This window comes from Mytilus galloprovincialis, chromosome 9 (genome assembly GCF_965363235.1).
Source record: "Mytilus galloprovincialis chromosome 9, xbMytGall1.hap1.1, whole genome shotgun sequence".
Taxonomy (NCBI): Eukaryota; Metazoa; Mollusca; class Bivalvia; order Mytilida; family Mytilidae; genus Mytilus; species Mytilus galloprovincialis.
Window position 1 is genome coordinate 16,813,299 of NC_134846.1, and position 21,412 is coordinate 16,834,710.

Below are 21,412 nucleotides of genomic sequence, written 5' to 3' on the forward strand. Positions count from 1 at the left end.
AATATAATGTTATAAAGGGACATAACTCAAGAATGGTAAAATTGACAATACCCAAAAGTGCACTTGATCTGATTTTTGTGTAAGAAAGCAAATGTTACATTCTGTATTACAAATTCAAACATAGAAAAAGATATAAACTTTAGTGGCTATTTATAGACCAGTTGTCCACTCACTTCACTGTATACAGGAGGAAATGACCAATTCCACATGAGCAGTACGGTACAGCTTAGTATATTTCAGAGTCATTCACCATCCATCAATTGCATCTGCTTAAACGGTCTGCCCTTTTTCTTAGGTATTTCACAATGTCTTCTCTTTTTATGCAATTTCAAATTAGCATTATATGCACTGAGATATGGACAATGTTCACATTTGAATGGTTTTTCTCCAGTATGTGTCCTGATATGCTTTTCCAGGGACTGTTTTTTGTCGAACGTTCTCTCACACAATTGACATTTTAAAATCACCGATTTATAAACTTCTCCATGATTAAACCTACATTTCTTTATGTGTCTTTTCAAATTCTTTAAACTACTGAACTTAGTCTCGCACAAGTCGCCTTTGAATATTTTCTGTCTTTTCGGCCCATGCCATGCATATACATGATATGATAGTGTAAATATCGCTTGAAATGGAAAATACGTTGACAGAATGGACAGGTATGATCTTTCCTTTCCTCATCATCATGGAGTGTCATATGTCGTAAGATGAGAAAGATTTCTTACAAACTTCACACCTCCATTTTCCATTTGACTCTTGATAAACAATCTTGTCAAAGTATTTGGAAGTTTTGTTTTTTTCTTTCAATGGCTTTCCACTTAGTTCTCTATCATGGATTTGTATATGCTTGTATAATAATGCTTGAGACGGAAAAGTGGATAAACAGTGAGCACAGACATAGTCCGTATCCTGGATTTCAACTTTCTTATAATGTATAGAGTCTCTGTGCTGGATCAATTGTTGTAAGGAGTTACACACTTCATTGCATTTTGGACATTTATAATTTGTCATTGATATTTTCTCATCTGTAGAAATGTCTTCAGTTTTTATAAAAACCAATTCTGGTATTTGAAGTGTCTCACTTTCGCTATGACCATCTTGTATATGTTGCTCCAAAAGGTCATTTGTTTCAAAATAAATATCACACTTTGAGCAATTGAATTTTAACTTGTTTTTTGTGCAGTTTTTCACATGGCCTAAGAGATCACTCCTACTGTTGAAATTTGTCTCACACTTGGCACAATAGTAAATTACTGGTTTATTTATCTTTGAATCCACAGTGATATTCTTTAGACTTCCAATAGAAACTGGAAAGATAAAATTATCAGCAAAATCTTCAAATTCTTTTGTTAAAAAATTTGATAACTGTTCATGTGCATGATCAGGGTTCTGCAAAAAATGTGAGATATGGCCTCGTGCAAAATCACGATTTGCAAATTTCTTATCACACAACCTGCAGACGAAAAAACTCTTTCTTTTATTCACAGATTCAGGATTCTGTTTGTAATCTATAGATGTTTTGCTATGGGATACAACATGATGAATATAAACAGAGGGATTGTCAAATGACAATGTACATAGGGCACATTGGAGCATATTCAAATTGGAATTGCTGCAAGATTTTTGCAATTGCTTTTCACTACTATCATGACTATCTTCAATATTCCTTTTAACAACAACAATATTAGGAGTTTCAAATTTTGTCAAACCACTGTAACAGTTATTTCCCTTTATTGTCAATGAATCTGTGTCAGATCCATTTTCTGTAAACCGATCCTTCGATTCCACAGCAGACGACTTTAATACTTTTTTCGTCCCAGCTGGAGCAGACATTTTTCTTTTGTACAATGTTAAATTTATTCCAGTTGTTTTCTTAATAGTGTCTTGTCCAGTATTTGAACCTGATAATGTCAAGTCTTGTCTTGTCCAGATTTCTTTAAGTTTTGTCTGTGATAACCTGTTTCTTATATTATCATCTCCCATTTTTATTTCTTAAGATCTTTGCTTTGATTACGCACTCAAATCTATGATTTAAGCATCAATATAATTTAAAGGCATACACCTTGTTAACCGCACAGAGTCACCTTGTTTGGATAAAAAAATGACTTCAAAATCTTGTTGCAGTAACTAACGTGTATTCCTCTTCAAATGTTCATGGTAGTGATAAATACCTGAAAAAAAAACAAGAAATCATTTTGTCAGGCAACCTTGTAGTTGTTTATTCCTCATGGTAATCACATTTCTCTAATATCTTTTCTATTTTAAACTTCAATGCTCTTTTCTTTACCTACATGATCTATGTGCGATTCACTCATCATGATTGTTCTTTATTTGTCACAATGCAACATTAACATGTCTATTTTTATTTTAACAAAATAGAGGGTCCCTTATTTTGTAATTCTCTAAAATTTGTGACCATTTTGACAAAATAGAAGGTCCCTTATTTTGGAATTCTCTAAAAATTTTGTGAAAATTTTCATATTGATTAATTAATAATGCAATTTTTATAAAAATTTTCATATTGATTAATAAATAATGCAATTTTTATAAAAATTAAAGAATGTAAGTCATGTACGTAACTTAGTATTTTCCAATAAATATCAAAATCTAACATTTTCTAAAGCTTCCATAAAAATGTGTTCTTTCTTTGTCATTTGTTTGTGGATGATACAGGGAACCAGATGTACATGATCGTTTGTTTATAAATGTGTTACATATTTGTTTTTCATTCATTATTTTGTTCATAATTAAGGCTGTTAGTTTTCTTGTTTGAATTGTTTTACATTGTCATTTCAGGGCCTTTTATAGCTGACTATGTGGTATGGGCTTTGCTCATTGTTGAAGGCGGTACAGTGACCTTATAATAGTTGTTAATTTCTGCGTCATTTTGGTCTTTTGTGGAGAGTTGTCTTATTTGCAATCATACCACATCTTCTTTTTTATATGATATATATCTTCATAATAGTTCTTTCAACTAAATAAAATAATTAAAATTTTAATCTTAAATCAATCAAATGTAACATGTATAATTTGTGTTCTTTTTTTAAAAACCTCATAAGCAACTTAAAGTTTTTGCAGTACAATGCAGTACCAATTATCCTAGTTATCTCAATTATACAACTACATTGTAATTTAGACACTTTATTATATCGAAATCTAGCTGTGAAATGCTAGAAATGCCAAATGGGACTCTGAAATATTTTTTTTTCACAAAGAAGAAAAAAAATTAATTATAGAACTTTTTGTTACCATCCTGTTAATCTAGATAATGTGCATTAACAAAGCTACAAAATGTAAACTCACATGTCTCAGAGGCTGATTTATCCATTTTATTTTTTTAGGGGGGGTGGGAGGGAGGGGGACTCTATTGTTAATGCATATAATTTTTTACATAATTTCTTACTCTAAACATTGCATACATTTAGTTTGGCACCGTAGGCCCATTTATATAAAATCTTAGATCTCAGTGGCGGATCTAGAAATTTTGATAAGTGGGGCCCACTGACTGACCTAAGAGGGGGCTCGCTCCAGTCACGCTTCAATGATTCCCTATATAAGCAACCAATTTTTTTCACAAAAAGGGGGGGGGGGCCCAGGGTCTAAATCCGCCTCTGGATCTACTTCTGCATATATATATATGCTGTTTGGTCTTAACTGGGAACAGTACATGTATGTCTGACGATAAAATCTGCAAGTATTATGAGGTAGTGTCAAGTTCAGTGGATAACTTGTAAACAGATTAAATAAACTTACAATTTTGCATACTTTTATTTTGAGTAATTTTAATTTTTGCCCTTTGGCTTGGCATATTTGTAGTCATGAGAGAGAAAAATTCTAAAAAACTTGAAAATACAAGAGAGAGCATTAAGATTTGTATATGACGACTACTTAGCATCCTTTGAAACTCTTCTTGCATGTCTTGAGAATGCAAAGGTTTCAACCCTACAAGTAAGACGCATCAGGACAATGGCTCTTGAGACTTATAAAATTTTAAATAATTTGGCTTTAACTCTATGTTTACAAAATTTACTCACTAAATATTCTTTTAGATACAGTAATATTTTGGAAATACAACAGGTAAGAACTACCTCATATATGGAGAAAAATCTTTTAGTTTTGCTGCTGCTTCTTTATGGAATAGCTTAGCAGACCATTTCAGGACTGTTAACAGCTTCTCAAGAGTCTTTAAGCAGTCAGGGGACTTACTGAAATAAGTGATTTTTAAATCACTTATTTGAGTAGCAAATTCAAAGTTTTGTCACAAATTGGGATTTTGTAGTTTTTTCAAAATTTTAAACACATAGGTTTAAATAATATCTTTTAATTAGTAAAATTGAAAAAAAATGAACTTTTTGCTTCTTTTAAGTAGCGAGGTTTATGCCTTTGATGAAAATTCTATTTTAGTTGAAAAAATGCTATAATAATGGCTTTATACATAATGAACTGATACTTTCTTAACAGATTTTTCCAAGCAGTGGGAGTATTTTTCCTGTAAAGTTCATGATCAAGGTTTCATCTTTCAGATTATGTAATAAAATTCTACTGTTCGCGATAAAAATTTCACTGTTCAGGGGTGTTGAAATTAGTGGGGGTTATGTCAAAAAAGCCCAAAAAGCATTATTTGGGTTGAAAGCTTATACACAAAGTCTTTGAATAATTTACCAGTCAAAGTTGCATGCCACCTCTTTGATTCCCTCATAAAACCAATAATGATATACAACTCTGAAGTTACATATTTAGACACATATATATCTTTTTTTAGAGCAAAAAATAGAGCTTTAAATTCTGGAAAAGAAGTAGATATTTTAAGTTTTCCAGAAAAAAGTCCAATTGAAAAATTACACTTGCATTTTTGTAAATTTTTACTAGGAACTAGAAAGAATGCATCTAATCTTGCAACTAGAGCTGAATTGGGGAGACTTCCTATAGAATTTAATATTAAAACACAAACTTTATTATATTTAAAGAGATTTGAATGCTGTAAGTTAAATCCTCTTTTGAAAGAAGCTTACACGCTTAGTAAAAACTTAGACTCAGACAAATGTCAGAAGGAGTATACTCCTGGTTTACATATGTAAAAAATATTTTAAGTGAACATAATTTAGATATAGCACAAATTCAACAAAATACTAGTTCAGACAAAAAAATAAATAATTCATTTAAAGTTTATATAAAAACAAGCTCTAAAAACTACTTTGAAAATTTGATACATGATAAGATGCAAAACATTGATGAAAAAAGTAAACTTTATTTATATAAGAATCTTAAACAAAATTTACATTTTGAAGACTAGTATTTAAGAACATCAAACTTTACATATAGAAAATTAATAACAAAACTAAGAATTAGTGACCATAATTTAAATATAGAAAAAGGCAGACATACTAATATTCCTAGAGAGCAGAGATTATGCCTTAAATGTAAAACATTAGAAAATGAAAAATATTTTATATTAGATTGTAAATTAAATATGGAACTAAGAAATAACTTTTTTAACAATTTGGATTTTAATTTTTCTGTTAAAGATTTATCTGATGAAGAAAAGTTGATTTTTATACTCAATCCATCAACACCATCACAAGTAAATAAATTGGGGCCCTACATCAAAAGGTCATTAGAACTGAGGACAGGGGACACTAGAATATTTACTGTAAATGAATGATTGTGTATATATATATATGTGAAATATAGTTATATTGTTTATTATTTTGTATGTCACAAACTTAATGTTTAAAGTTTACATGGCAATAAATATTTGAATTGAATTGAATTGAATTGAATTAAAATAATGATACTTAAATAAGTGATTTTTGGGAAGGAAATTGAGGTATGATACTTAAACAAGTGATTTTAATGTCATTATCCTAGATTCAGTACAAGGTCATCACCTGAAATGACCTGGTCATCCTAGACAACACAGATCTATGTTGGTTCTGACAAGTTAAGAAACATAATTAGTCCCTGGATCATTTGTATTCTATATTTAAAGCTACAATAAGATTAAATCACTTCTTCTAGTGATTAATTTGTACTACTTAAATAGGTGATTATTAAAGAAAGACAACTCTTACTTCCAACTTTTATGGAAATAATGTTACTTAAACCAGTGATTTAGAAAATCACTCATTTAAGTAAGTCCCCTGACTGTTAAGAGTCTTGTTCAGTCCTGTAGTGGAACAGAACGTTTTTGCTCTGCCTGTAGATAATTTGTATTACAATATTTATGCATTGCAGCTAAAAAAAAAATTTTACATTTTAAAATTTGAAAGATTTGAAATTTTTACTTCATAAATTCATTTATAAAATAATTTTAAAACTGCAAATTTTTTAAAATTTAGTGATTCATAATTCATATACATGTATATGTTTTGGTATTTCGCAAGATACATGTATATGCTATTGCTTAGAGTTAATTTTTGGTGCTGCTCTTTATTATTTATTTTGCATGCTGCCATCTTCGCTAGCCAAGGGTTACAATCCACTCACTTTCTCTCCACGGGAGAGAACGGGAGTTGATCGTAACCCTTTGCTAGCGAAGATGGCATGCTGCTAGCTGCGGAACCGTAGCTCTTAGGTCCTTATGTTATTTTTTTACTATTTGAGGTCTATGGTCCGCAAATAGTCAAAAATTAACATATTAAGGACCTAAGAGCTACGGTTCCGCAGCTAGCATGCTGCATGCCTTGTTTTATTTGCAGTTGACCATTATCTACTGTATTGTGAAAATTATGAAGAAGCTAGAGAGAAACTCCGCTCTGCACTCTACTTCATAACATCAAAACTTAGTAACACTTTCAAGAATCAGAAGTATTATGAGCAACAACAGAAAATGAAAATTACGAACATCACATAGAAGATATTCAACATTTGTTAGGGGTCTTTAATAAAGATACTGGAAGGTTCACAAAATAGATAGTTAAGGTTTTATAAGAGTTAATTAAAATAATTAAAATAATTAAATAATTTTTAATTTTTTTTAATTAATTATTTATTTATTTATTTTTCTCTGCAGTGGCACATCATAAATTTATATAAATGTACTAATGAGTTATACAATAGCGACAAAACAAGTGTCTATGTTATAATCGTTTGGACTAACTGACCATGTGATGCTACTTGAAAACTTCAAACTTCGAAATCTGGAATCTGATACTTGTTTATATTTCATTTTCTAATATCGTTGTCGGGAGACGGAATAAAAACGACATGTTTCCGACTTAATTACAAGTGTACCGGAAAATAAGGCTTAACCGGTAAGGATTTGCGTATTAGAAAACGAAGCTGCAGAACCAGAAATATTTTTTTAAAGAAAGAAACATTTTTTTTATAAATATAACAGCTGAACAATCAAAGGTAAACATGGATAACTAATGAATCACAATCAAAATGAACGAAATGTCTGTAAATCAATCACACACTCTATTGTGGCACACTAATCTTGAACTCCATCGGGTTGTTGGACAACTCGGTCCGAAGATAACTCGTCCCAAAGACAACTCTGACCGTTTATGAAAAAGGGGGCACTTGGAACCCGCCCCCACCTCTACCCCATCGTAAAAAGGGGGTGTTCATAACCCAGGACAAAAAGGAGGGTTCCAACTACATGTCCCCATTCAAATGCATTGATCGTCAAAAAAAAGGGGGTGGTTCCAACCCCTGGACCCACCGCCATTTTAAAATGTCTTTAAGCTATGCTTAGTTGGATGATATCAGAGGTGTACATAAAATCAGTAATGGAAGTAACCTCACATAAGTATGCTTTCAACAAGAAAAATGGACGAAAATATAAACATCGCAACACAGATTTTTATATACAAATCCTTGATGGCAAGAGTAAAATAATATGTTTTCAGCTGAAAAATGACAGACAATGAAAGTTTCTTTACCTTCAAAAAAGTATAGTACAGAATGGAATTGTTCAGTATGAAATACAATACATATTGCTGCATCACTCGTTTGTGATGCCTGGTTGGTTTCGTCGGACTAAAAAATGCTCCCAAAAACAGCATTTATTAGAAAATGTGATATTTCAAATAAATATTTTAAAAAATTGTATGCAATTTTGTAAAATTCAAATAAAAGTTTTAAAGTTTTATTTTAATACATATTAATTACATAAATCTTTCTTTGCAAAACAAACAAAAACCAATTTTGGTTATCATGGTTATGACAAATATATTGACAAAACTAACATAATGAAAACTCAACAATATTATAATAGATATGATAAAAATTACAAGTCTGTACATACATTGGAGTGAACTAATCATAACAATAAGGCAAAGTTACGTAGACTCAATAATTATTGTTACATTCATGACATTCGTAATTAATCAGTCCTTACCCCACCTTGCAATCCGGCAATTAGTCTCCAATGTGACAATAATATTTTTATTATTGTTGCATTTCCATGTAACCATATAGCCAGTGCCTTTATTCTATCTATAGCTTCAAATATGTAGCATCAGTGGTAAAACCACATGAACCACATTGGAATTCATTGAGTTTAATAACTGATTTGACAAATAGCTGATGCATTTATGACTGTGGTTTAAACCGCATCAAATATAGATATGGACATCTGATTAGTTTTAGATACATGTACTTATATAAATGATATAATCAAGAAAATGATATATATATTCAATCTGAATTTTCACCCTTTTCATATATCATAGAAGGTCAGGTAAAGGGTTATTTTTGTGCAACATTTTTTGTCATTTTTATTTCACGTGCAGCCATGAAAAAGGTTATAGTTATTCACCGTGTTTAGTGAAATTGGTTAAAAGATCAACATGCAGGAAATTTGTAATTGTTCGTTGTTCGTGAAATTGCAATTTTATTTCGCGTTTTTCCGTGTGGACCCCCCCTTTTACGCCCCTCATCATAGAGGGTTAAATAGTGACCTATTCCAGTTGCTCATCCCTCCCAGACCCCACACCCTGAGATAATAAATTTTACAAAAATATGCATGATATAAGAAGATGTGGTATGCATGCAAATTACAACAACTATCCGTCAAAGTCACAATTTGTAAAAAGTAAATCATTAAAGGCATTATAGGTCAAAGTGTGGGCTTCAACACAGAGCCTTGGCTCAGACCAAACAGCAAGCTATAAAGGGCCCCAAAAATGACTAGTAACAGTATAATATATATAAAAAACCAGAGAAACACTTATAAACCATATGAACATGACCAACAAACCAGAACCTCTGAACAACAGGTTCCTGACTAAGGACAGGTGCAAAAAAATGCAGAGGGTTTAATTGGAACAAACCGTCAACCTAACTTGAAACAATAGTGTAACATCACAACAATGAACTTACAGTCAGGGGTACTACTTATTCTTGAAAGTAATTTTTATTTACTTGAAGAAGTAAAAAAAAATATACACATATAAGTAAATTTGTAGGATATATACAAATGAATTTTATTTACTTGTATAGGTAAATAAAAAATTGTCTTAGTTATGTCCCTTAGACATTCAGAATTTGTTACTTGTATAAGTAAAAAAGTCATCCTTCCTTCCTTTTCTTGAATTCTTAAAATTTCTTTGCTCTAATAGAATTTTAAATTGTGTACCCTTTCCAGATGTCTTTACTAATCATTTTTTAAAGTGTAATTTCATGGACAATGAAAATCCCATTTGTCTGTTATCTTCATAACACTGCTCATTTACAAGCCCCAAAGGAGCAATTTTAAAGGCATTGAGCAAATATACAAGGTCTTTGCTCAATCAGTTTCTTTGTTGAATTAATGAGATGAAACATTGAACTTTAATAAAAAAAAAATTTAGCAAACCTGGGAAAAATCATTAAAGGTATGATTTTACATCTCAAAACTTCGGGATTTTTGTGGGATTGAAAGAAAAATTTACACATACAAGTAAATTTTTGAGAAAATTAAGGGGAGATTATTCAAATGTTATTTATTTACTTATATGTGTATATTTTTTTTTACTTCCTCAAGTAAATAAAATTAACTTGTACAAGTAGTACCCCTGACTGACATAGAAAGACATCAATTGAAAAGGCTCAACTCAATCAAAAGCCATTTATTAACATGATTAACAAAAACAAGTGAACATTCATTGAACAAATAAATTTGATTAATGACACAATACACAAAATAAATTAAAAAAGAAAGAAGGGGGTAAAAATTTAGATGTAAACCGATATCAGGCAGACAAACATGACCTTAGACAAAATGCTGCCAAATAAAGTAACATACACTAGTAAATGAAAAAACGTTTGAAAAGAATACAAATTTAGCAATGTTTAGTTAAATGTTTAAAGGACAAGGTTCACTTACGGCACAAAATGAGCTTTATTTCAAAAAGTGCACAAAATATAATTATACAATATAAATACAGGGATTCGGAAACAAGAAAAACTTATATAAATCTGTCTCCCTTTAAAAAAATGACAAAATTAGGAACATAGTATAAGAAACTCGTATAATATAATTTTCAATTCTTATTTAACATGTTTATTCTGTGGTTTGCCCATTACTCAGACATTGTGAGAAGTCAGTTTGATAAAAAAAAATGTGATCAACTCGTGTTTTCATAATTATAGTGCATGATTAGCTGAGAAATATGTAAATGTTTCGAAAATAAGGTAACATCAAATAAAGTTTCAACATCTTAATCGACATTGACATAAAAATAATTGTTACGGACCAAATGTCCCTGTTTCTAAAATAAATGGCCTTAAATATCAAGTTTATCATTAAATACCAAGAAGGTCAAAATTTGGTTCGTAAATGGGTCTATTTCAAAAGTCTTAATGCTAAATATCAGGGTTTGACACTAACATTAGAGGTGATGTAGTCCACAGGACTACCAAGAAAAAATTTTGGGTAGTCCTGGTAGTCCACCTCTATCACCGGTGAGGGCCGCAACGCGGCCCGAACTAGCTAGGGGGGTTTGGGGGTATGCCCCCCCCAAGAAAATTTTTCGAAATAAGATGCAATTTCCTGCCATCTGAGCACCTCAAAAGCACACAAATGTTCATTTGAGTTTTGAAAATATTTTTTTTTTTTTTCAGATAAATTAAAGTTGACATTCAGTGAATAAATTTTATTACTCCTGAACTTTTACCGTCAGAAAATTTTGAAAAATGAAATGCAAAATTTGCAATCTGAGACAATTTCTAAGGCCTTGTTAGGTGGAGTTATTTGACCTTTTATTCCAGGATTATTTAGAAAAAAAAGGATAAAAATAAGTCAAAAGTTTTCATTAATTCTTCAAACAGTTTATAAGATTTTTCTTGTAGTGATACAATGTCTTTGTTTGTGAACTAGAGGTCAACTTCATCATCACTATTGAAAGCAATTCAGTGGATATGTTGCTATTATTTTATGGTTATATTCTCCCACTGATAGATTATTGTTGTATTATTTGGAGTGGTTGTCAACCACTCCAAATAATACAACAATAATCTATCAGTGGGAACTTGTGCTAAAAATGAGCTTCATGTAGTCAGAATAATAAAATTGCAGAAAAGGGCTGCAAGACTTATTTTAGATGCTGATCCACTTTCATCATCAGCTCCACTGTTTAAACAGCTTGGATGGATGACAGTAGAGAACAGAATCTCATACCACAAATCAGTTTTGATGCATAAATGCCTTAAGAATGAAGCCCCTGTACGTATATCTCCCTGAAAAGATTAAAGAAATGCCAGAAATAAACCAATATTGTTTGAGAAATGCCTCTTGCAAAAATTTACAAGTTCCAAAAGCCAAAAAAGAGCTTTATAAGAAATCTTTTATATATTCAGGATCTATTTTATGGAATAACTTACCAATATCCCTGAAAAAATCAACCTCAAGTACAAGCTCATTCAAAAAAGATTTAAAAAAATTACTTGATGGAACATTAAGAAGCTGTGCATTTTTAATATGCATAATAATTTTCACACATTTACTCAAACTTATGATATTGTTGATGCCAATACTATACATGTCATATATGAATTTGTAACTTTTACCTGTTTTGAAAATTGTATATTTCATTACAATTTTTTATTTCATTATTCGTGTATGTGTTTCTGTTTGATATTTTGTAATTTTTTGTTATATTTCATTGTATTTCATGAGGGCCTCAGGGAAGATTAGCTTTACAGCTAACTGTGTAACCCTCTTTAAATAAAAAATTATTATTATTATCATTATTATCAAAACAAAATGCCTTTAATACCATTTTGAATGACATGCAAATATGGGTTTTTTTAATAAGAAAGCCACCAAAAAATATTGTTGGCTTTTTTTTCAAACTACCTCTTCCTGTTTCTTTTTTTAGGGGTAATAATTTTTTTTCAAAATTTGGGAAGTATTTTTTTTTTTAACTCTGACACCTACGTTTTTATTGCTGACCTTTGCTGTCTAATCTGCAGTTTCTTCACATTTTGGTTATCAGACATTTTCATTTTACATTGAAAATCCCATGTGTTACAAACACTGTGAAGATTCTGATCAGAAATCTGGATCTTAAAAGTGCTTTCATAATAACAATATAAAATTTACGTTCTTCCAAATGCCATCACTGTCTTTGAAAAATGTAAACATAATTGGGAGGACTTTTATGCCAATTTTTAGCATTGAAATAGCCAGACCATATATACAAATTTCCAGGTGGTCCACAGGACTACTGATTAACCATGTTTTGGTAGTCCTCCTAGATTTTAGGGGGGGGCACCGGACTACCGGACTACCGTTAGTGTCGAACCCTGAATATACATCCATTCTTTTTTTTATTCCAAGTTTGGCAATATATATATATTATATATATATGGTAAATAAACATAAGGCTGTGTAATGGGCCAAATTTTGATAATAAGAAAATGCAATTAATAATGCAATCAGTACAATGAAGGGTAGACAATCCCCAAATGCTTTATATTCCTTTAAAGTCAATCAAAATGCTAAACATATATGAATAATGATAAAAGATAGAAAAATAAAAATAATAATACATGTAGTATCCTATAATTGATATAATGCAAAAGTGATATATATAATCTATGCTTAAACACACCCATTCAATAATGCTACTGGGATGGGTGGGTGGGGAATGCAAAAATTGTGCCATGCGGCTGCTTATATCATTTATTTATAACTGTGTATGCCGCTTACATCATTTATTTAATGGTTTAGCTAAATACCAGATTATAAACGTTGCAAATAGAATGGAGTAGGAAGTACTATTTTACATCAAAGTCGGTATTCACTGAATCCCTTATCATAACAGTATATTATATTCTCCAAAATAAGCCCATTTTGGACATATATCTATATAGTCAAAATATGATGATTTTGTGCAATTTTCACACCTATAAAAAGCTTTCCAAACACCTTGGCCACCACCTATGATCCAAAATGTGTTGTAACTAAAAGAATCCAGTTTTGATATAGAATTCATCAATATAAAAACTTTTTTGGATCGTGGAAGGAGGCCAAGGTTCATTATGCCAAAAACAATTAAATTTTATTTATGGAAAAAAGTACCAAAATTGACCTTAATTTTATTTAAAATTCAAAGAATGTTTATTTAAGGGGTCATAGCTTTATAAATTGTAAAAGAAAATGCCAGAAAATATATTTTTGTTTTAATAGTACAAATATTATCAAAAGTATTTTTATGTGATGTGAAATTTTGTAATTTTTTGGCCAGAATTAAAAAACCTTAAAAAAATTAGGGCCAATTTTAACCCTTCGTGAACCTTCTCCTTTGCTGATGACAAAATCGATATTTATGCTAATGTAAACTATATTTAAAGATCTAATCATGCTAATTACAACATTGATAAAAAAACCTTTACTATTACGGATCACAAAATAGTCATTTCCACATGATTTTGTCATTTCAGGCCTTTAATTGGTATTGCAAGAATTGGTAAGAAAAAACAAACAGCAAAACAAGTTTAAGAAATAAGAGAATTTAGTCATGAATAACATTATATTGTCTACAATGTTTTAGAGAGTCCATTGATTAGGATGCACATAGACCTAAATGAGGGGCACAGGCTTTAGTCTTCACCTGCAGGCCCTATTAAAGAGGCATTTTTTTTTGGTGTGGGTGTGTTTGTTTAAGAATAAATTGTTGGATCAAACAATTTATTCTTAAACAAAAACACCCACACCAAAAACAATTATTATTATTATCATGATTATTGTAGTGCGACCAACTGGAAAACAAAATCAGGCGGACAAAATAAACTATTCTGTCCTCTGTACCTTATTATATATAGCCTTTATATTCAATGCTATAACAAAATGAGGAAATTTAGCAAGAATTGTTTGAATTTTTAAATGAATTATGTTTAATAACTGTCTCTTTTTTATTTTTTAGATTTCATCATTTAACATGTTTAATGTTTGCATGTGTTTATGATGTTCAAACATCAGATGAGACCGAATACGATGGTAGCTATGGTGATGATCAACGGTTAATAATTTGAAATATTGGCAGAAGTAATAAGACCACTGAAACAATTATATTGAAAAGTGAAGGAAAGAGTTTATAAGCATTCAAGAAGTCAAAATAGGACAGATTGCCATCTTAAATGTCGTCACATGTTTGTGCCTCATCACCAAAAAGTTGGATGCCAATAGCCATGAAATATCCTCTTCCAAATCAACAAAAATTAACCACATCTAAAAAGTCAAAAATTGAAAAGATAAAAGCAACAAATCGCAAATCACTAAAATTTTTTAAAAACATTAAATCTAATCTAGGTCTGAAACCTACAGGACAAACACTTGTCCATGTTGTCGAAAAACAATACAAGTGTAAGGTTAAACGATGTAAACACCGATTTTCTAAGAAGTCTGATTTAGAAATACACCTGAACACTCATAACAGAATAAAAACATTTACCTGCAACTCTTGCAACAGGGAATTCTTAAATAGGAAAATATTCAAAATACATGAAATCAAATGTAAAATATGGAAGAAGCGAAATAAGAAAATCGTTCAACATTTATGCAAAGAATGTGGAGAAAGTTTTTGCCAGGGTGGAACATATGAAATTCACCAGAGATCTCATTTCAATGCCAAGCCATACATGTGTGTAATATGTGGAAGAAAGTTTATTTTGAAATTGGCAATGTTTCGACATATATCCGGGCATATTTCACTTTTTGAATGTCAGACGTGCAAAAGTGTTTTTGATACTCCGTTAAAACTTGAAAAACACACTTTTACTCACATGGATGATTTAGCTGTTTATAAATGTCTGTATTGTACCAGAATTATGATAGACCAAGAAAAATTTGAAAAACATTTGAAATTTCATGTCCGACATATAAATGCAAAGCATAAACAAAGCGAATCTGTATTTCACAAAAAATTAGGAAAGATAAGGAAACTTACAAAAAAAGCTAACGACAGCATTAAGAAAGTTGTGAAAAAAGAGAAATTTGATGATTTTACTGAGAGTTTTCACATACATAGACATACTGATAATTCGATAGGATATGTTGACGCTGTCTCGACCGAGTCAAATGAAGGTTGCATCACAACAAAAAAGATACAAACATCAAGTTTAGCCGAAAATTCAAAAATAGTAGATCTAGAGGAAGATGAACCAAGCATTGCAAAATTAGATTGCGTTCTCTGCCAATTGTCTTTTCAAACTATTTCGTCCTTTATGCAGCACGTTAGTTCACATGTAAATTATCAAAATGAATATCAGATTCGAGAGCCAAACATTGATGTATTAAATACCAACAAAACCATTTTTGTCTGTCGATGTTGTGACAGAAAATTTGCAAATCGTAAATTTGCAAAAGATCATATATCGAACTTATTGCAAAAACCTGATGAAATTCATAAACAGTTGAAAAATGAGAAGACCTTTGATTTTTCTGAGAACAAATATATTTTCTCCGTTTCGATCGGAAATCTTAAAAGTATAGCGGAAGATTCAGCAGTAACCAAAGCCATTATTTACCATTGTGCAAAGTGTAGTACAAACTTTGAGAGCAAGTCAAGTCTGTTCAGTCATGTGAAAAATTGTAAAAAATTAGAACACAAATATTGGTGCCCAAACTGCAATTTGAATTTCGAAACTAATGGTCTTTTGAAAGAACATATACAAATGGGTCACAAAAAAATACAGACAGATCCCATGCTAGATTTGGTTATTGTTACGACAGAGAAAACAATTGAAAATGTTGATCAGAAAATTTCATTTGAATGTAAAAAATGTGGTATAGTTTGTAATTCTGTTAAAGATTATGCAACACATCGTGAGACGACACACAATAATGTTGGACCAGAAATGGCTGAAGAGTCAGAATTTGTCTGTGCACATTGTGATATATCTTTTGAATCGCAAGCATTATTGTATACACATTTACAATGTCATAGAGAAAATCCCAGAACGCCGAGTAAAACTACAAATTACAGTGACAAAATGTTTCACGATAGATCAGCCGGGTTATGGATTTGTACCGTGTGTAATAAGTCTTACTCGACAAAATGTAACTTGACCAGGCATATTACCCTTCATGATGACGAGGAGAAGGGCAGTCATGTGTGTCCATTCTGTAATCGTGTTTTTCAGTTCAAGAGGTATTTACAACATCACATCATGTACATGCATAAGGTTAAAAAAAAGGGAGATAAAAAGTACAAGTGTGAGGAATGCGATGGAAAGTTTTCAAGCTCGACCAGTCTTACACGTCATAAACTTATACACACTGGAGAAGCAGATTCAAAAAAAATTTACCAGTGTGAATATTGTAATAAGAAGCTACGTACTGATAAGCAACTAAAACTACATATAAGGACCCATACAGGTGAAAAACCATTTGGTTGTGATAAGTGTTCATATAGAGCTGCAGCATATTGCAATCTACTAACACATGTCAAAAGAGTTCATGAAAATCCAATTCCAAACAGGCGTGGTCCAAAAAGTAATAAACCAAAACCCTTTGTGGTTTAAACACCTGATAATTTGCTTCAAGTGTTTCAAGAAAGAAAAACATCAGCATGATCAGAGGAAATACAATTCTAAAACCAAAACATCTAAAAATTGTCTGAAGAATGATTAATTACATGGTATCAAGCACAGAGTTTAATTTTATGTCAATTTTTGTAAGAAGAAATAAGAGCCATGCTGATTATATTGTTTGTTAAAGAATCATTTTGAAAAAGCATGTAAAAGTTTTCTTCAATTTCACAAGAAAAACTTCTTTTGAATTCAATAGTTCAATACCTCTAAAAGATTACATACAGAGTGCCATTGGAAACCATATGCATTAAATTTCAAGGTCCATCTGGTTCCCTGTAAAATTAGAATTGGGAACAGTTTATACAATGTATAAAGATACTCAATTTTACTTATTTTTTTGTCATATTTAATTAAATCCAATGTCAATCCTTTATTGTAATTTTGATATTGTAGTTTGTCTGTGTTTTGATGCCATAATCAATTTATTGTTTATGTGTGTGGTGCCTATATAAAGTTATCTTATCTTATAGAAATGTATATTTTATATGAAAATATGAAAATGGAATCTATATTATATAGTATAAAAAATGAAATGGGTGCTATATTACATTTTGTAATCTGTAATTTAGTGGCTTTATTTAGCCATTATTGTGTAACAGTTATCAATGGTTCACTTGAGTGATAGGCTAAATTGCATAACAAGAACTTGTTAGTTATCTGGTTTAAACAAAATCATCAAAATGCCATACAATTATTTTAAAAGCTGTTTAATTATTCCACATTTTATAAACATAGGGCTTTTTTAACAAATACATTTTAATTGTATATATTTTATTATTTAGATAAACATAATTAAGGAAATGTACGATTTTAATTATCAACATGATGAATGGACCCCTATTTTAATTTCTGTATTTTGAATAAAATAGTAGCCTATTAAACCCTATAAAAGTCTCTTTTCCATCCATTTTTAAATTAAGGATGATAAAATATCAGGCAATAAAGAAAATGTTAGGGTCATATAACTTAATTGCAACTTTTTGACATTAAAATATTCTTTACAATAAAAAGTTCTCTTAATTTAGACAACAACTGGAAGTGTTTAACGACCTTGACTGGATATACATCCCTCGCACTGTCGGTAAATATTTAGACAACAGAATAACAATAAACACTTAGCACCCTAAAATGGTTCATTTTCAATGTTATGTATATTTTATCAACATTTGTTGGCAGTCATAATAAAACTTTTTTGCAGGACAATGAAACTGAAAAAAAAATAATTAAGTTGCATGCATTTGTCTATTAGTCCCAGGCCACATTTACAAAGTTATCCACCATGTCCACAATAACTGATAATTAAGAAATATTTGCAGTAATCAAAAGATTTATAATTTTTTTTTTGTCGTATTTTAAATGGTTGTTTGGAGAAGATTTGGGTATATCACCCTCCTGTTGACCTGAAAAGATACATTTTTGTTCATAAAATCTTTAACAACAAAATTTTACTCGCTACCCTCGCCAGAAATTTTATCATTTTGGATAATAGCATCCCTCTTTCCTATGGACCCTAGATCCTCCATTGATTTTAATGCTATTATATCATGTATATATTCATATAAATAAATTGTATGCCACACAGTATGATATGTGTTTCCTGTAAAAAAAAAAAAAGATCTCTATTACAAAAGTTACATTTTTGTAATTTACATTACAGAAAGAAAAGTTGATTATTAGAGGGGGAAGAGCATTCTTTTTTGTCAATTTGTTGATGAGCATAAAAAACAAATATTCTGACCCTGGTCTTAGTAAAACTGAATAACCTGGCCTCTTTTATGTTGCAAATAGGTTGTTTTGACCTCATAACTCCCCCCCCCCTCATGTTAATCAAAGGATTGTTCCCTCAAGATTTCTTGTTTGTAAATGATGATTTATGTGCCCATTTTAGTGCTTAAATGCTAATTATCCTACCAAACTGACAATTTTAAAATTATACTTGTTTTACATGTAGTTTTTTGTTAGATATATATAACTTATAAATGTATAACATGTATAATGTGATAATTGTTATGCTAGGTGACAAATACATAGTATAAGATGATTTGTTAATTAATATTGGAATAAAATCATTTGCTTGATAATTTTTTTTAACCCAAGTTCAAGTCATTTTAATTCTTGCAGTTGCTAATGATAAATATCTGTTGTGCTTGCTTATCTGGCATGACAAAAGGACTATTGTTTGGGACTCAAATATGTGTTGTATTTACTGATCCTTATTTGTATAATTTCTATTATCTGTGGATTCATTTAATTTCGTGGCTACCAATTTTCTTGGATTGCACGAGAAAAACTTGCATTTACGTGGATAATCGATTCTGTGGTTTTAACAATATTCAAATGCAAGCCTGTAGAAAATATGTAATTCCTTAAGCATTTAAATTCATTTGTGGTTCATTTGTTCCTACAAAATCAATGAAAATATGAATCTTTTTGAATCCACAGTAAACTGTTATTGTGTGCATTATCATCATAATTGTTGTATACCAGTACACACTATGCATGCTGTAGCATGGCTAGTAAAACTAATTAAAATATTGAAGCCCTTACTAAGTAAGAATTGGTGTTAGAAAGAAAACATATTTTTTATGTGTTTTGAATGCTTTTTTGTTTGTTTTTAGGTTCATACTATTATTTTATTTTGTTTGTTATAGAAGACCTGATGTAAGGACCATTTTTTGGCCCCCTGAAATTGTAATTATAGTGAATTTCCTAATTCCTTTCAAATTGTCATGATTGTGTCAAATTTTAATGAAAAACATGATAAATGAATTAAAAGATATAAAATGAATATTCAATTCAAAAAAGTATATATTGTGGTATTAATGTGACTTATAAGCATGTAAGAATTTACATATCTCTACTTAAGAAGACATTTGCACAAAGGTATTGATAAAATGAGTAAAGCAAGATAATTGATCAAAAATATATGGTATCCAAATTTATATCTTTGTTAAAGAAATCATGTAGCAAAATATATGTATTTTGTAAATCTGAATATATAACAGGAACTTAAAGAGAACCTATTTTGAAGATTTAAAATTTTGCATTAAATGAAAGATGTTTGAACCCTTTAATAAGACACATACCAAAGATATACTGATATACAACAGATAACGAATCTTAATCAGGCCACAATTAAAAATGTTTTGGTTTGCCCAAACCCTACCTAAGGTTGAGGCAGTGTAGGTAGGCATTTTTTTTTTTTTTTCTTTTAAAGAAATTTACCTATCAGATGTTTATTAGTCTTCACAAAAAAATTCTTCAAATCAGGACAATAAAGAATTTGAGTAGGCAGCTTTTTTCTGGGTAGGTAGGGTTTGGGCAAACAAACCTCTTCTTTTTTGTGGCCTCATTAAGAATAATTTTTTTCTAATTTCGAGGGGCCAAAAAAAGACTTTATAAGAACTTCTCCTTTGTTATTGTTATTTGTTTATTTAAGAAAGCAAGGAATGATCTTAGAATATATTTTATTTTGTGAAAGTAGAAGTTGGTAAAGGGACATAACTCTGTAGTCTGCATTACATGGAAGCTTACTTAATAATTAGATATATGATTTAGACAAATGAAGCTGATTTTGAAGAGTTATGCCCCTTAATCTACATCTACTTCATGTTGTTGATGAGCTTTTATTTGTTGGTTAATAATTTCTTAGTTTTTATGTTTTACTGAAATTAAATACTTATAGGAAAATAATTTTATTGTGTTTATTTATTAAATGTTGATTTCATGAAAATTATAAATGTGTGTTATTTTACATATATCAGGGAATTGTACAAGACTGTCAAATTTACTTCAAATTATTTTTCACAATTTTTTAATTTAGAATTAGGTGGTGTGGTATGTTTGCCATTCAGACAATATAACATGTTATAACAGGAGACCTTAACATCGTTCGCGACCGAGAGTTAAAATCATTCCTCAGTAAAGGACCTAAATATCGTCCCCCGTCAACTATTAACTGGAATGAGTGTCGTAATATCATCAACGACTCACTCCGCGCCTACTGTTTGAAATGGGTAAAACGGGAAAAAGCTGACAAAAAATCTTTGGACTCTTTTTTTAATTCAGTAATGAAGATAGTTGATATTCGAATACAACATTTTAAAGAACATTTTACCCTCAACAAAAACTATAAAAACCCTATTTCGCGTATCAAAAATAAACTAACAGAACTAGCCAAGGAATTTGTTTTTGTCCCGGCTGATAAAGCTGCGAATAATATCATTATTGTTTGACGTAAATTTTATATAGAGGTTCTGCAAAAGGAAATCACGAATTCACCAACATTCCAACTGACTTCATTTTCAGAAAACGACATCTGTAACAAACATAAACTTTTAGCTACTTCTTTACAAGCAGAACCAAACACAATGAAAGTCCCAACTATGTA

At 30.4% G+C, this 21,412-nt stretch overlaps 2 long non-coding RNA genes across 2 annotated transcripts; one reads left to right on the forward strand and one right to left on the reverse strand.

The window, feature by feature from the left end:
- Positions 1-1,940: 1,940 nt before the first annotated feature.
- LOC143044518 (uncharacterized) lies at positions 1,941-7,195 on the reverse strand. Its single transcript, XR_012968698.1, has 2 exons — positions 7,104-7,195; positions 1,941-2,171 (listed from the first exon to the last, which is right to left on the reverse strand). It is a non-coding gene; the product is annotated as an uncharacterized LOC143044518 (long non-coding RNA).
- A 119-nt stretch (positions 7,196-7,314) lies between these two features.
- Positions 7,315-20,762, forward strand: LOC143044519 (uncharacterized). Its single transcript, XR_012968699.1, has 2 exons — positions 7,315-7,353; positions 14,355-20,762. It is a non-coding gene; the product is annotated as an uncharacterized LOC143044519 (long non-coding RNA).
- Positions 20,763-21,412: the final 650 nt, after the last annotated feature.